Source organism: Furipterus horrens, unplaced genomic scaffold (genome assembly GCF_987537825.1).
Source record: "Furipterus horrens unplaced genomic scaffold, mFurHor1.1.pri manual_scaffold_12, whole genome shotgun sequence".
Classification (NCBI taxonomy): Eukaryota; Metazoa; Chordata; class Mammalia; order Chiroptera; family Furipteridae; genus Furipterus; species Furipterus horrens.
Window position 1 is genome coordinate 9,137,966 of NW_028327182.1, and position 13,490 is coordinate 9,151,455.

General features: G+C 37.9%; 1 protein-coding gene across 1 annotated transcript in view; it reads right to left on the bottom strand.

Moving 5' to 3' along the window:
* Positions 1 to 13,490, bottom strand: part of GPC5 (glypican 5) — a 1,053,876-nt gene that overhangs the window by 185,055 nt on the left and 855,331 nt on the right. The window lies entirely within an intron of this gene.

The window sequence follows — 13,490 nt, forward strand, 5'->3', positions numbered from 1 at the left end:
AATTTTTTAGGTGTTGGTTTATTTTGAGATGCTATCAAAAGTATAAGTCTAAACTCTTCCTACCTGATCCATTAGTCAAAAACAAACACTAAGTTCACATTAAATGTACTTATTTTTATTATCTCACAATTATCTAACAGATAAAGAGAGTTAACTAGACAAGAATCAAAACTATAAAAATCTCCATCATTTAGGAGCTAAAATCTCCTTGAAAAACAAGTTGGAATGCTTTTACTGAAATGAAAGCAAAAAAAGATGTCCAAGTCAGAAAAGACATTGAAAAAATGATCAGCCGTTCTAAACACATGAGAGATAGGAGAGAAGAAATTAAAATATAAAACAACAAAACTTATTTTTCTATAGTCTAACCTCTCTATCAAATAGTTGCATCCATATACATTTTATATTCCAGAGCTTGACCATGAAGTTTAATTTAAAACAATTATAAACTCAGCTCCTTCAGGCCCCTGAGGATTCCAGTTTGAATCTTCATTTCTGGAGTACTTCATTCTCTTTAAAAAGCACGCCTCACTACTGGTCCTGTCTTCAGAATTTCGTTTGAGAATTGACTGCTTGGCTCATGCAAATAAACTTCGATGGAATGATCTAGGCACCTTGACTCAGGATTGAGTCAATCCACCAGTTGAATAAAATGAAAATTGTCCCTATGGTTCCAACTTTGGCCTCCATGTTCATTTATTTCAGATGAAACTCCAAACAGAGTGCAACTATAAAGCCATCTTAGTATCACTGGGGTATAGTTCTATGAGAAGATAACTGGAGGGAACAAAACAATACATAAAAAATACAAAGGCCAGATGCCATAGTAGAAGCATTTCAGGGTAAAGAAGGTCTGAGAAAGATCGACCCACTTACAGCATTCGGTAAAGGAAACTGACATGCAAAAATACCAATGAATAAAATGGAAATCTGAAATGAAAATCTGATCTACTTTATTTTCTCAGAATTATTTGAAAAATTTGCAGTGTTTTGTTTCTCTGTACCATTGATCTTAGATTTTCTGTGAAGAAAGTCAAAAGTCTGACAATGATTCACCTATTCACCACCACCCCCTCCTCCCTGGATGCACCCAGTGCTGTCTGTGGAAACATAATTCATTTCTTCTTGTTTATTTGATAAGCTCAACACTTTCACTGGGAGGATGTCAGACTTAAATGCAGTTTTATAGTCTCTTCTGAGGATGCAGTTAGTCAAATGTCGTGTAGATAAAGGATCTGTCTGTCTCCTGAATGGCTTCAGAACAGGAAAATAAGTGCTCTGGTTGCATGATGTTTCTCCAAATGACCACTAGGTGTATTTTTCTCTGCCTCTATGTTAAAAGCACCCCCACCCCCACCCCCCTGTCCCGTGGCATTATATACAGAACTCCAGGAGGTGGGGATGTGGAAGGCTGGGATATGCTTCTGGAACGTTACTATTCTGAACATATTTAAAAAATAAGATCTGAGACTCCCTGATAAATCACTGTAAGTAGGATTCTAACAGAGCACTTGTGATTCATAAAATATATTTACAAAGAGTTCAGAATTCCCAGAATATTTACACTACTGTGAAAAGGAGGAATTAAAAACAAAGAGGTGAAGCATTAGTCTTTTTATGTTGTGAGTATAGAATGGTTTAGAAGCCTCAGAGCTGTCATTCGTGGCAAGATAGTTCTACAATCTGGGTGCCTTCAGAGTATTCTTTAAATTATTAATTTTCTTTAATGTTGTCACTAAACATGTATATAAAATATTTATAAGTTAGGAGCCAGTTTTTTTAGAATTAAATTATTCATCAGTATTATGACTTTGGAGTCATACTGAATATAAGTTGTTACAAACCATTGAATAAAAGTATAATTAAATTTTCTAATACTTAGTTGGTACATATTGTGTGTCATCTTGAAGACTGAGCACAGAATTTCATTTCCCATTGGGTTTATATTACAGCAACATTTTACTGCTTTCAAACATAAGTGATAAGTTTTGAGGCACTGACTGGAGGTCGTTCCCAATGAGCAAAAGGACTACACGTGAGTTTTAGTCCTGGGTTTGCCAGCAGTTAGAGGTGTGGCCTTAGTTTGTCATTTAAATTTGATGAATGAACATCTTTTCATCTGGACAATTAAGACCTTTAATTTTGTGTGACTCAAGGTACTGAACATATATTTATTTGAAAAAAGGTATGAATGAATGAATGAATAAATGAATGAATATACTTTGAAACAGGTCATTCCTATCTGAGAATAGCAGATAAAAACAGTGATAGATAAATTAACTAGACACTGAAAAAAAAAGTATTCTTTTTGGGACATTGTCATCTTTGATTTTATGACTATTTTGGGAGACCTCAGTGATAAGATTTCACTTTAGAATGAAAATAAGGTTCACCAAAGATGAATGACTTTCTCAAAATTACCAAAATGGTTACTCCATAAAGCAGAGTAAGCACTACCTTCTGACTTCCAGATATCTATCTGCATAACTCATAATTGTAAGCATGTATATATGATAGGTGCTTCTTACTAAAACCATTGTTATGATGAAATAAGACATCAATTACAAGATAATATAATTGTGCATAAATTCTATCCAGAAAGATTCAGATGAGCATTGATTTATTTATACACACACACACACACACACACACACACACACACATATGTGTGTGTGTGTGTGTGTGTGTGTGTGTGTGTGTATTGTCTGGAGAGTTTGGTTTGGTATGTTTTCAAATCTTCATTTAAAACCTTGGAGAAGGGAACATGAAGGTTGTAATAGCACAGTGTGGTTGATTCTGAAGGTCTTCTATGACAATTTATTTAAAAAAAAAAACAGTTACTATGTGAATTTAATAATGATGTGCAGAAAATGTGGTAAAGCAGCTGGATCCCTGCCTCTTTGAATCTAAGTAGTGATTTGGAAAACTGAGATTTTTAAAAAAATGTATGTCATCAAATATCATTAAACACCTAGATGCATGTGTTGTTGTTCCAGATCTTCAATGCGTCACAATGGACCATATGTTTTCACACCAGAAATACTCACTTGGCTAAGCTACAATGATATCAGCACACAAATTAATCACATGCAACTTACAAAAACACACAGTAAGATGATCTGCATTAAAAAATAAAGAGCAATAATTCTTACATGTATGTTACTGGCCTCTTGAGTTTGACATAATACTCTAGTTGAGATTGGAAGTGGGTGAAATGGGGACATTTCTAGTAATTATTTATTTTTTCTTTTACTTTTTGAAAAGATGACAGTGATATGATTGAATTTGAAGAAAGGCTTCTCCAAATATAGGAAGCAGCTTGACAGAAGTTTTACTGTTGGTAGCAGAAAAGCTGGAAATATCAATGAACAGGTAAGCAAAGATGTAGAAGAAAAACAAATGCATTATTATAAGAGGATCACAATGCTCAAAAATAAGGGTGAGTTTTTAATTTGTTTTACACAGAAATAAACTCAAAATGGATTACAGCCTTAAATGTAAGTTCTGAAACCATAAAAGTCTTAGAAGAAAAAATAGGTAGTAAACTGTTTGACACAAGTCTGAGTAATATCTTTTTCAAAATGTCCCTTTGAACAAGGTAAACAAAAGCAAAGATAAACAAATGGTACTAAAAAGCTTCTGCACAGTAAAAGAAACCATCAATAAAACAAAAAGACAAGTGACTGAATGGGAGAATATATTCACAAATGATATATCCTATAACAGGTTGATGTTCAAAATATGTAAGGAACTTAGACAACTCATAAGCAATCTGATCAAAAATTGGGCAGAGGACATCAGACATCTCTCCAAAGAAGACATACAGATGGCCGATAGATGTATAAAAAGATATTCAACATCACTATTCATCAAGGAAATGCAACTCAAAACTACAATGAGATACCATTTCACACCAGTCAAAATGGCTCCTAGCCAAAAGTCAACAGATAACGTGTTAAGGAGAAATGTGGAAAAAAGGAAACTCTTGAGCACCTGTTGGGACAGCCACTATAGAAAGCATTATGGAGAGTCCTCAAAAAAACTAAGACTAGTAATATGACCCAGTGATTCAATATCTACTTTTATCTGAAGAAAATCAAAGCACTAATGTAAAACAATATATGCATCCTTATATTCATTGCAACATTATTCACCATAGCAAATGTACAGATGCAACCTAAGTGTTTATGTATAGATAAATGAATAAAAAAGTGGAATGAACATATATATATGTATATATATATGTATATATATATATATATGTAATATATAGCCATAAAAAATAGTGAAATCCTTCCATATGTAGCAACATGAATGGGCCTAGAGGCTACTATGCTAAGTCAAATAAATCAGACAAAGACAAATATGCTTTCACTAATATGTGGAATCTAAACAAACAAACAAAACAAAAGCAGACTCATAGAAACACAGATCAAAGAGATGGTTGGCAAAGGGGATGGGGATGAAGGGATGGGTAAATAAGTAATAAGTAATATTTTGATATGTTTGCATGGTGAGAGCTGATTACTAGAATTAATGAGATGATCACACTGTAATGTTAAAAATGTCAAATCACTATATTTTACAACTGAAACTAATACAACTATTGTAATATTGTATACCAAGTATACTTAAATGAAGAAGAAGAAAGGGGAAGGAAGAAGGAAGGGAGGAAGAGGGGAGGAGGAGGAGGAGGAGGAGAAGGAGGGGCAGAAGGAGGGGGAGGGGGAGGAGGAAAAGGGAAGGAACTAGGGGATGAGGTGTTTTACCATTCTTGAAAGGATTTGACTTGAAATCTGTATTTTCAGTAAGGCACTGCACTACAACCCTCACTGATGCCTCATGTCATTGTCCCCAGAGTCTTTAATCCTTTATCAAACTTTTCCAGAGAGGGATCCTTCATCTTCTCCTGAGTCCGGACTGACACTTGCACAGCTGCTCATGTCTGGAAAGTGAAGCCTGGTGTCTAGTAGTTTCACAAGAGGACTTTGAACCAATCCTCCTGTTTTTCAGATGATCTCACACTCCTGCCGGCTATGGAAACTGATTCTTCAATTTCTGAGCTTTCTTGGGGTTCAACAGTAAATGAACTTACACCTTTCTGGCATTCTGATCACAGCATTAAGTTTCAGCTTTGTTGGTCAACTGAATCAGTTACTACCATGTCCTCTGTCTCCAGATGATAAAATTTAATTGACATCACTTTCCTGCCTTTTTACCTTTTCTGTACTTTTCGTCCTTGTATTTTATGTCTATTTTTAAGGGGGAACAAAATCCACTACATACGTTTTCATAATGCTTAGGGAGGGTGGGAAGATAAGTGTGTTTAACTAGTTCTCTCTACTCCCTCTTCGATCCTCTCCAATCAGACTTCCATTCCCACAAATCCATTGAAATGCCTTTGTCAAGGTTATATTTTACTCTCCTGATTTCAGGGCATGTGATGCGGTTGATCGCCTCTTTCTTGAAATAGTACTTTCTTTTCTTGACTTTCTAGACCCTTTTTCAAGTTGTTCTTTATCAAATTGGTTGCTTCTTCTTCTCAGTCCTCTTCACAGTATCTTTCTTCTCCAGAAGGTTGAGTACTCAGGACTTCTTTCCCCATCCTAAACTTACTCTGTGGTAGGTCTCATTCTGCTACTAAATACCATTTTTATGCTCATGAGCCCCCTCCCTTGTTCTTCTTGCCCAGTCGCTCTCCTGAACTTCTGATTGTTTATCCAGTTGCTACTCAATTGGCATCCTGGGTGGCTAATGGGCATTCATATGTGTTTTTTATGAAAAACAAACAAACAACCACAATGAAAAACCTTGATCCTCTCCCTCCAATACCTCAACCTCCAGCCTTCCTTATGTCTGTGCATGGCACCAACATTTATTCCATCAGTGGACACTTTCATGTCTGCCTTCAATAAATATCCCGCATTCAACCACTTCTCCACAATGGGACTCACCACTCTCATGTACTCCTACAAGTGCCTTCATCTTTTCTCATCATTCCCCCGCTTTATCTGCTGTAGTCAGTTCTAGACCGACAGATGGTTTAAAAGCTTCAATCAGTCATGGCACGCATGTTCAAATCACTGGAATAGTCCTGAATCTCCCTGATGTGGCCTCTAAATTTCATTTCCAGCCTCTCTCCATCTCATTCAGTCTAGTCTATTCACACTGGCCACATTGTCAGCCTGCCACCATGTCACATGGTTTCCAATCGTGGGACTGTTACCCACTCAGCTATCTCTGACCAGAAAGCATTCCTGCAGATATTGACCTAGCTCACTCCTCTGTAACACTCAAGTGTTTGTTCTCAAGTGGTACTTCTTTAGAGAACTCTTCCATGATAAGCCCACCTGTTTTCCAGCCACTTTCTACTCCCTTCATTTTCCTTGGTGTGATTTGCCATCTTTTGAAATTACTTAACATATTTACTTATTTACTACCTATTTTCTTTTCTGAAAGCTAAGCACTGAGAAGGCAGGGAATTTGTCTGTGTTGTTTACTGTTCCATCTCCAGTATGCAGAACACTGCTCGAAAGGAAGTAAACATTTGTTCAAGAAAAGAAGGGAGGAGAGAAAGTGGAAGAAGGGAACCCATCCACTATGATTGTCCCCGTGCACTCATTCTTCTTTAGGCTAGGAGAGGAAATGAATATCTGGGTTGACAGGAAAGTAATGGTGGGATATGGTCTCCCCCATATAAAGGAAAAATAAACTCTTCCCATATTTCCTCACTACTCACAAACAATATTGCTGACACCAGATGTCAACAATTCTCTGTGACATCAGCAGGGTGTCCCACAATGTAGCTTGATTCCATCATTCTCGACCTGAAGATGGCATCACATTTCATAGGTTAAGGACTCAGTTCCATAACACGGCCCGATCCCCCAACTGCAGATGCTCATCACAAGTCCCAGGTTGTCATCAGTACATGTGATAATCCAGCTATAAATTGGGGCTCCTATGACCCTCCTACATAGATTCCATTATTTGCTAGAATGGCTCACAAAACTCAGGAAGCAGATTTACATTTACTAATTTACCGTAACAGATACAATAAAGGATATGAATGAACAGCCAGAAGAAGAAACACATAGAGCAAGATCTGAAAGGGTCCTGAGTACAAGAGGTTCTGTCCCTGTTATGTTTGCTGTACCACTCTCTGGGCCTGAGGATGTTCTCACCAACCCAGAAGGAGTTCAAACCCTCTACTGTTGAGATTTTTCTGGAGGCTTCATCACATAGATTTGATCAATGGTAAACTCCATTTTCAGTCTCTCTTCTCTCTCCAGAGAATGGGGGTGGGGAAGTGGAGGTAGGGCCGAAAGTTCCAGGCTACCAATTATGCTTGGTCTTTCTGGTGAGCAGCTCCTATCTTGAAGCTATTCAGGAGTCCATTAAGAGTTGCCTCACTAGCTTAAAGGACACCCTTATCACCCAGGAAATTCCAAGGGATTTAGGAGTTCTGGTAGAAACCAAGGTCAAAGACTGAATCTTAGAACAAAAGATGTACCTAGTGTTCTTAGACTATTACAGTTTTTAGGATCCGTGTGCCTGAAATTGGGATATATATATATTTCCCTCTGATTTATTTCACAAACCACTCAGTGTTTGCTCCATAAACTTATACAGAAGAAAGCTCAGCCAAGGTTTTGCTTTCATAGCCTGTCATTGATCCTTGCATGCAGTAGTTAAATCAGTAGGCCTAGCACAGCACCCGCTACTTTAGAGCAAAGTGACCCTCATTGGGGGCTGGGGTAGTCTCAGAAGTTAATGAGTTGGATGAAGGACTTGGCAGAGGCTCTATTTACTGGATTTTCTGACAAACAGAGCTTTTTGGCATTTGATCCAGTTCTCCTCTCTATCGTTGCTTAAGACAAAGCAGAGACAAACCAACAGGGAACAGAGCACCCAGGGAGAAAAAGGCATTGCCCTTGACATTGTCAGACACAAGCCGTATGTACACTAAAAGCAGCAGAAACCCCAGGCTGCTAACATGCCCATGAAGATGGAAGCACATTAGGCTCCCTAGTCATGACACCCAAATATCATCTTAAGGAGAAACACTGCAGGAGGGAAAGGTGACCATGGAGAAAGGGCATTTTCCAAATGAGAGACTAGGGCTTCCCAAGCCTTGTGCACTGGTGGCAGAAATGTAAACTGGAACAACTATTATAGAAAACAGTATGGAGGTTCCTCAGAAAATTAAAAATAGAACTACCATATGCTCCAGCAATCCCACTCCTGGATACATATCCAAAGAAAATGGAATCAGTGTCTGAAAGATATATCAATACTATGTTTATTGCAGCATTATTCACAATAGCTAAGATATGGAAGCAACCTAAGTATCCACTGACAGATGAATGGACAAGAAAAGGCACCACACGCACATCACACACACACACACACACACACACACACACACACACACGACTATTACTCAGCTGTAAAAAGGAAGCAAATCCTGCCATTACAACAGCATGGATGAACCTGGAGGATATTATACTATGTGAACAAAGTCATGGGAACACAAATACTGTATGGCATCACATAATTGAAATTTAAAAGAAAGTCAAACTTATAGAAATGGAGGAATGTTCATCAAAGTGTACACAGTTTCAGGTATAAGATGAATAAATTCAAGGGTCTAACATGCAGCACGGTGACTATAATTAGTAATGCTCTACTGTACAGTTTGAAATTTGCTAAGAGAATGCTTTAAGCATGCTCATCACAAAAGAAAGTGAGGTAGTAAGGTGATAGATGTGTTCATTAACTTGATTATGGTAATCATTTCACAGTTATATGTATATTAAATCATCCTGCTGCATGCTTTAAATATATACAGTTTTATTTAAAAAATTATACCTCACTAACACTGGAAAAAAAAACCTCTGAGCTAAGTTAAACTGATTTAAACATTTAAATGTTTTTCTCCTAATCAACACATAGGGGTTTATAAAGAGTTATTCAAAAATGTATATTTATTTGTCATGCTTTCAAATTTTAGTGCGAGTGGATTCACAGGGCTTTGGTATGCAATTCTGCTTTCTTGGTGTGGCATTGTTCTGATTCAGGATGGATGTGCAGAAAGGACAGCGCCAGGATATATACACACGTGTAGGAGAAGGCCACCCGGGAGAAGAGACTAAAATTATACCACGAGAATTCCCACTGAATAACAACAGCAAGATGATGGACGGATGCACAGACAAAACTATGAGAAATGGCTAGGCAGACCCCGGCCTTGACAAACACCAGCGTGCAATGAACAAGCTCAGGGAGGGAACCAAAGGGGAGGGCAGGTGCGGAGGGCAGCTGACCGCTTCCTGTTTCCGAGAGCAGCGTGCGCAGGACTGAATCTTCAACACGCAACTGGGCTGAGCTGAGACCTTTGCCACGAATCGTGCATTTGCGGTGAAGGGCTCAGTTCTGGGTATTCCGTGCAGAGAGAGGAGAGAACGCACCCTTCGGAGCAGCATTTCGGTGAGTTATCAGATACCGGGGCTGCGCGTCTGATGGCAGATGAACCCGTGAGATAAGCAACGGGAGGATGCCAAGCAAGAGAGTGAAGACATCAAATTGAAGGATTCGTTTGTGAAAGTTAATTTGGTTCTTAGCATATATACATCCTGTAACACTGATGGTCAAAAAAAATTCTTTTTTCTTTTTACTTAAGTAGAATCCTAATACTTCACACACAGGGAATAATGAATCCCGAATTTCCCAAGCACACACAATAGGAATTCCTAACTCCATGAGGACTGCTATCTGGTTCAGCTCGTTTTACATACCTGGGAGAACTTTACTAGCTCACCACAGACTTAATTACCTCATAGTACCATTATTTGTTATAAGACTAAAATTGATGATGAGATTTGGCAGGCAATTTTTAAAATTAAGTATTTATTTGGATTAGAGAATAACACAGTTGGCATAATAGCAAAATGTCATGAATTATTTATTTACTCACTAACAATTTCCTGGTATTTAAAAAGAAAAAAATGTCCTTCACGCTTTTAAAATAAGAGCGAAGCTGTAATTTGAAATGTAGGGCATAAATGGGGCAGAAATGAGATTTACTTTTGTAGAATAACACTGAAAAAATGGGCTTTTGTGAGTAAGAATATTGCTTCTATCCTCGGGGGTTAGAAACAATAGAAGAAAATTGTAGCTCTGTGTGTAAAGGCATGGTACATCCTTGCTGCTTTTAACTAACGTTTCTCAAGATTACACCTAAATCTTTTCAGTTGTAAGGGAACACACACACACACACACACACACACACACACACACACACACACACAGAATTCCTTCCTTCTCTTTTAAGACTTGGTACAGATGGCAGAGAGAAATCCTTCCAATGCGTCTCAAGGATGAAAACAGCTTCCCAGTAAAAGAGCATCATTAGAGCTGACTAGACCTACACGAAGTGCATTTGGTAACCAGATTCAAACAAAGGTTTCTTAACTAATTTGGAGAGAAAAGCTAAAGGCTCAAAGTCCTGGCTGTGATGTACTTGTAAACCTTAAATAAGACATATAACTCTCTGAACCCTATTTTATCATATTAAAAGAAAAGAATATTAACTCACATACCTTCAGAGCTTTGTTAGGATGAATTAAAATATCATATGCATTTCTGTTTATCATTTCAATGCTTTTCAAATGCACTCCTTTTTAAGATATCAGACTCATATGTTGCATGACAATTCAGATTATTGAAGAACCCAGACGAAAGTGTAATTCTTTTTTCTATTTTATTAACCAAGTTCTGAAATTCATTATTATACTTCAGAGTAGAAAACCAATCATCCTCTCAAAACATACACATTTCCTACTTCTCAGCTAATCAGGAGATGCTGATGAAGGACTTGATGGCTCAAGAAGGAAAGAAAGAGAAAGAGCCAAGGGAATATAATTACTGTGTTTGTTTGGTTTGTTTTTGTTTTGTGTGTGTGTGTGTGTGTGTGTTTCAGAGAGGAGGGGGAGAGGGAGCGAGACCGAGAGCTCTAGGAGCAGCAGGCTGTCAAAAAGACTGGCACAAAAACATTGAGAGCTCAGGGGAAGCCCAGGTGTTGGCACCCACCTTGCTGATAGGGAACGATCCTTCTCAGTTTCTGTCGCCTTGTTCCCGGCGACAGGCGCTTCTCTCTCTCTCTGCTCCCAGGACACATCAAGTTAACACAGATCGCTGTCACATTCACGGCTGACTATTTGGCATCCACCCTGCACTTATTGGCCCTCCATCAACGTGCGACTCAACTGAGTAAACCTGAGATTCCTATTTGTCTCCGTGTTCTTCGTCGCCTCTGCTCCCTCTGCTCATTTCTCCCGTCCCCCACCCCCACCCCATACTCTGACACCCCAATGGCTGCTTAAAGTGTAAAAATTCATCATGACAACACATGGCTGAAAATGTAATTTCACATCCGAGGCTTCCGGGCTGTTTGCTATCAATCTGCAGCCTACTGTTCCATACATATTCCTCCCACTCTTCACACAGGCTGTGCCCTCTGTTCCTACGGGGCTTACTTGCACCCCTAAGAATACTGCCTAGTCTTTTATTTCTCTGGCTATGTGCGCACGATGTGTCTTCTTCATCAGTATCTTTCACCCTCATCCATCTATGAGATTTAGCTCTTCATTCAAATTTTCTTCTGCCCTCTCCCTATAATTTCTCTAACCTTACTGTTTTCGCAGTGCACAGAGAACACTCTTTGTCATGCTTGCCCCCACTCTCTCTTCCCATGTTAAAGGCACACATTGCTAATCCCTCACTGCATCTTCACAGGATGCAGGTTAGAACGGGTCTCAGTGCCCATCACCCGTTGATTTGCAATGTCATGTGAACCACATTTTCCATAAGGCCTAAGATACTGTGTCAGTCACAAGACACAAATTCCATTGTCTTCTACGTAAATGGTGTCCCTCAGAACTGTGCAACCCGTTTCCTGTCCCTGCCGTGTCCCTTGGGTAATAGCTCATTCTATTCTATTACAAATATCTATACGCTGGCTTGTCTTCTCATCTAGATGGTGAACTTCTTGAAGAAAAGAATGTTTTACTTTGTTTACATGACACTAAGAAGAGCAGGTAACACACGCAAAAGACAAACAGGCACACATGGGTATATACAAATCAATCGAATGAATGCAAACAATTTAAAAACATAAGTCAATGTTGTTATGCTTAAGATTCAAATAGGCTAATAAAAAATATAAGAAACTTATGTAAATTCCATTACAATAGGTCTCCCACACAAGAATATATCCATATGAAGAGGCACCTAGTCAGGCATCCTGCTGACTGCATACCACACACCTAGAACGCTGTTCGGCGCTTATCCTTGCTCCATAAACATTTGCTGAAGTTCAAAACAGTGAGTAGAATTGGTTGTGCTCATGGGTGTGTGGCTCCATAAATATATCAAACACCATTGACTAATATAATACACTTTAAATGGATGACTTCAATGCCACGTGAATGAACTGTATCTCAATAAAGCTATTACAAAAGCTGTGTATAGAAGTAAAGCAAAAACTGAAGCAAGATTAAGGGCTTTGCTCCTTATCCCAATGATTTTCAACCAGTGTGCTGCAAGAATTTTTAAAACACGCAATATCTGACCATTCAGACAGGGGCGGTGACCTCTTTTTCTTTAGATTGTCAAATAAAAATATAAAACCCAAGACAACAATAGCCATCCAATATGAATGCCCTGTCCTGAACCATATATATGTATATATGAGTCATATAACAGAGTTGCATCTTATTGGTCCTGTTGCATAATAACGTTGTATTTGATTGGTTAATTCTTGGTACCAGAAATCCTTACATATAAGTATAGGCACCAGATTTTTAAAAAAGTCACTCTGGAGCTAAAAAGGCAGGTAATTACTATAATTTTATTGTAAATCAATCAAAATTTTACCTATCTTTGTCAGATCATCAAAATATATATATTTTGGTGAGCTGCAGAATTTTAGTAATGATGTAGTTTATGTGTGTCATGAGGTGGAAAAGGTTGAAAATCGCTGCTTTATCCATTAGCTTCACAGTTTTCATATAAGCTACATTGCTATTAATTTATAAATGATATATCTTTCAAGTATAGTAATTTGTTTATCAGTGGGTAGTTCATTGGCCCAATTGCTTCAGGACACAATTTAAAATCCATCTATAGAAAGAAGCTGATTTGCATGTGGCATTTTAAAATTTTCATTTGAAATATCAATACAATTGCTAAAGGCTAGTGAAGGAACTTCAAAAGGCAATGTATGTATTTATTTTTTTAATGTTATGTAGCTATTTTTGCAGTGAAATACAGTGAGAGAATCTTACAACACACTTTATTTTATATAGTAAGAGAAACCCAAATGTCATATATTTACATTTAGCTGAAAATGTAATTGAAAAACCAATTTAACAACGTCATTATCAATATTGACCAGAGGTGACATATTTTAGAGCTAATTTTCCTTAGCA